Here is a 5,138-nt window from a genome sequence, read left to right as displayed (position 1 = left end):
AGATGTTGGTAAACAAAGGAAATATTCTCTTACACTCAACACTCACTCTGAACTGTAGAACTTTCAATCCTCACTCTGAATAGAATTTGTAGTCTACATCATCTGGGCTCTGGACTCTGATCAAGCTTCATTTCATCTATTATATGAAGCCTCTGATTATGACGAGTAGGATACTCAAGAAAGTACAATCAAAAATAGATTTTGTTATAATGACAAATTCTAATCTTTACTCAAGCTTCAAACCACTTTCATAAGAAGCCTCTGACTAGAAGATTTGAATTAAAGATCTATACTGTTTGATGTGACAGAAGTTTAAAAAGAAAATATACTTTTGAAGTAAATAAGACTTCTCATGTCCCATCAATAAACAACTCTCTACTACAAGCGCCGCTCAACTACTGTACATGAAACGACCTTCATACAACAAATACTTTAAAGGTCAATTCCTTTTCTACCTTTTAATGGATCTATTCTCCAACGGATCTATTCACCCCCTATATATTGTAAAGAATATGGAAGGTGAAAGATGGTGAATATAGCATAAGAGAGCAATCATAAAATAGAGAAGAAAGAGCGGGTGGAAGCAAGCATTTATGTGGATGTGTGTGAATATTAGAAGCGGCTGAAGCCATAACATTATAACACATCAAAGACGGGAAAACTTAGAACTTTATCGTATATCTTTTAAGTGTAAACATCTGAACTTCATCTTGTGTAATATGCTTAACTAAAAAGCACATTTGTAAGCATAACTATTTTAACCCAGTCTGGTTATGTTCCTCAAGAGACCATGTTGGTCAGGCTCTTGAGATGTTAGTGATAGGAAGTCATTGAGAAATATTCTTAAGCGGCCAGGTAGGTCAGGTTGTAAGGAGTCAATGATCGTTAGGGATTCTCAAATTATCGGGTAGGTTAGGTTCTTAAGGTAATCAGAAACATGTTGTCATTGCTTTGTAATCATGATTTGATTATTGGATTAAGTCCTTATCTAAGGCATATCACCCGATGGGTGGACTAGAGGTAACCTAGTTAATGGTGAACCAGAATAAAATGCTTGTTTTTATTATCATCGGTCTTATTATTCTTGTTGTTATTCTTGTGGCTGATTTGGGAGAGAAAAGTTATCAAGATGGAAATCCAATTCAAAACCCCATTTCTTATGTTTCTCGTATCTTCAATTAGTATTAGAGCACCGATTCTTTTTTTGACCTATTGTCAAACACTTAACCATATCATAGAAAGATCCATTGTTTTTCAAAACACATTAAGGCAACGCAAGATGTAATGATAAAGATCAGTTATCTTCCACAAGCACACATCACTTAGTTGTTGATTATATTTATGCGAAATAAGGTAAATATAAACAAAGAAGATGAGCAAGCAAAGCAATCTGTAAGACCCCAATTTTGTCCCTAAGATCCCTCATGGCATCATAACATGGCATCATAACATTGCATTTGGCATTGCCTCAAGGATCATTAGCATCTTGGTTCCCCTTGCCTTTAGGTGAGACTCCTTGTGAGTGGTTTGAGATCACCAAGCATGCTTTAATTGTATATCATTTCTTTTCTTATTTTATTTACTAACCAAAAGCACAAAAATATGTCACTAACATCTTTTGTTTGTAGCTTGAGCAATCACAAGGTCCAAAGCTTCTAGGAGGTCATTGGTACAAAGATATGGTCAAGAGGAGATGATAGCAAGCATGGTAATGGTTCCCAAAGCTCTCATCCATCAAATATGTCTCCCTGGCATCTCAACTCATCATTTTGGTCATAGCAAGTCAAAAGGTTTGAGGTCTTGTTCTTCAAGGAAACCCTAATTCATTTGTGCACCACAATGCCTTGGTCCTGAAGCAACCTCAGCCCATGATCAAATACAACCAAGGGAAGTTCTTTAACTCTTAATTTCATACATATTTGAACTTATTTGAGTGTCCTCAATCATCAATTCCTCAAGATATGAGTCATGGACGTGAGAAGTTGATCAGTCAATTCATCTGACTATTTTGAAATGCACTGAGACCTAACGTTTTATGTGTTGGTCAAATGGAGATGGTTCCAAAAGAAAAAATGTTCTTAAGGACAATATGAACAACTTTCATGTTCATCAAAAATTTATTTGAAGCTTGGAAGGCCATCTGTCATTCCAATACATTATAGGTCATTTTGACTGAAACCCTAATTTTGGGTCAACTTCCCAAGGACATAACTCATTCATTTTTTATGATTTTTAGGTGGGATAAAATGAATTGGAAAGATTAAGATATCTAATTCAAATTTTATGTTGAACAAATTTCAAAATCTCAAAGGAAATACATGTGATGATGCAAGACATTATAGGTCCTTTTTGACCAAAGGCATTAAAAGGCAAAAAAGTCCAACTTCAAGTGCCCATGACTCTTTCATCAAAAATCCAAATGATGCAAAATTTAAGTCCAGTTTGATTGTCTTAAAACGGTCTACACCTTTGACTTTGGAGATTATTCCATATGAGGCTTGCATCATCAAAACAGAAGGGCTTGAAAATTGGCCAAATTTAGAAACCTTGCATTGACATGTTTTGCACATCACACTTTAAACTCAAATTTCATAAATTTCCACACTTCAAATGAGTTTTTGTCCAACATAACAATTGTTCCTTACATCAAGACATTTACAACCATTACCCACATGCCTATGTTTGGATTTTCTAAATGGTATTTTCAAAGAGGTGAATGTTTAGGTCAAAATTATGGAATACACATGAAATCTTGTTGCACAAGCCAATTCAGAGAAAATTACACGTCCAAACCTTTGGCATTTGAGTTCAGCTTGCAATTGGCATTGTTTTTGGGCCTTGTGCATGATCATGCAAGCCCATGCAAGTGGTATCCAAATTCATGCACACAGATCATTTCATCATTCCCTTGCCTTTCCCTCTATAAATAGAGACCCTATGCCATTCAAATTGGAGAGCCGATTCAACCTGAATTGCTGCAGAAATCAAAACTCAACCTCTCACCAAAGAAGCAATTTCATTTTTCTCAAATTTTTCAGATCTAAAATTCAACTTCATCTGGTTGAATTCTTAGATCTAATGCTTCTAAACCTTCATCATTCATCTCATTGAACTTCTGTTTTGGTAAAGCAAGCAAGGAATCGAGCTTAAGTTACCAAAATTCAAGCTTACACTTCAACTGGTATTTTCTTTGAATCTCATCATCCATTTACCTATTTGCTTGGATCTAGTGTTTTCTGAACTCCTCATTTGAGAGGCAAGCTAGTGGTAGCTTCAATTTCGTTTTTCCTTGATCTGCATTTTCCATACCTGAATCTTCCACCTCAGATTTCTCAACCTATAGGAATCTTGAGTGTGATTCAAGGTTATAGGGGTGATGTATATCACCCCAGCTTCATTTTTGTATAAGGATCGTGTACTTTGGTTGCCTTTTGAATCTCTGCAATTTTCGCCGGAAAATCCAAGCTCACCGGAGAAGACGGTGGCTCCGGTGGCTTCATCATTGCCAGATCAATTCCTGGCCGTGTGATCTCTTTTCCAGATCTAATCTGGATCTTCCATTGTTATGACCTTTTATATTGCCTCGTGTGTCTCAGTTGACTAAGGCATATGATACACGCGCGCTGAGAGCCCTTGGATTTGCCAAGTCATTTAATGAAATGAATCCAACGCGTGTGCTTTTTTCTATTTTCTGATTTAATCCATTTTATTTTCTTAATTCCATTTTATTTCAAAAAATCATATCTCTCTCATTTTAATTCCAAAAATTATGGGACCAATCGCATTAGTCTCCAAATAATTTCTAGTTTCTATTTCTGATTTTTAATATTTTTTATTTTGTCATTTGATATTTTTTGTGAATTTTCTCTTTTCTGGTTATTTTAAATTCATTTTAAATAGTTTTTGATATTCAAAAAATACAAAAATATTTTCCTAACCTATTTGAATGATGATGGATCTATGAAAAATATTCTCATCAATTTTCAAATTGATTTGAGATTTATTTGAGATTTTAGTTCAAATAGGTTATTTTTATTCATTTATAATTGATTAAAAATAGTTTCTGACTTTTAAAAATGCTAAAAAATTTTGTCATACTTTGTTTGACCTTGTTGAACTTGGGATAAATTACTTGGACCTTTCAAGGTTGATTTGAAGTAATTTTGAAGTTTGACCTTTCCATTATTTTAATTCAAGTTTAATTTTAAATATTAAAAAATGCCAAAAATAGTTTATTCATTTCTTGACTCCCAATCTTCATCTCACTTCTGTTTTTGATTGTTTGACCTTGACTTTTAATGTTATTGGTCAACATATGAGGATTGGTACATTGTATTTCATTTAATGCACTTTAATTTTGCCATTTCCATTTCTCTTATCCATCTTCTCCTTCTTCTTCTACTTCTTTTCTTCTTGATCAATGAGTTAAAGGTTGATAAGTTAGCATTAGTTAGGGAGATTTAATCTTCCTTTATTCAAATCTAATTCATCTTGATCAATTGATCAAGTGAATGTCTTTGCATTAAGGATAAGTTGTCTTCTAAATCATGCAAAAGGCTTAAACCAATACAAGATTAATTCTCATTTTCTTTTTGGCATGGCAAGTTGTTGGAACTTGGTTCTCTAATCAAGACTTCTAACTTGTGTTGTTGCCTATATTATTATTGACCGGCCTCAGATAGTTGTGACTTCTACATAAGTCCAATTACGATTGCTTAACATAGCGCTAAATTTGCCTTATGGAATACTAACTACTAACACTAACTATTGACAATTCACACTTACTTTATGCAATTTACTTTTATGCAATTTACTATTCTTGCACATATTATCCATTTGCTTTTCTCTTTGCTCACTTGAGCACATGTTTATGTTAATGTCATTTGCCTTTTGCTCACTTGAGCACATAATTGTGTATATATTATTGTGCTTGTGTTTTGTTTTGATTGTTGTGGACCAAATGCAAAGAAATGGACTTAGTTTCTAGGACTTCCCCTATGCAAAGAAATGGAGAATTGGACTTAGATTCTAGGACCTTTCCTTATGCAAAATTGGAGTAGAAGGACTTTAATGATGAATATGGATTAGAAGGACCAAATCTCTAAACTCACTCTTGTCCATTCTTGTTTTATCTCATA

Source organism: Lathyrus oleraceus, chromosome 2 (genome assembly GCF_024323335.1).
Source record: "Lathyrus oleraceus cultivar Zhongwan6 chromosome 2, CAAS_Psat_ZW6_1.0, whole genome shotgun sequence".
Classification (NCBI taxonomy): Eukaryota; Viridiplantae; Streptophyta; class Magnoliopsida; order Fabales; family Fabaceae; genus Lathyrus; species Lathyrus oleraceus.
The sequence above is the reverse complement of the archived record's forward strand: the minus strand, read 5'-3'. Positions refer to the sequence as shown.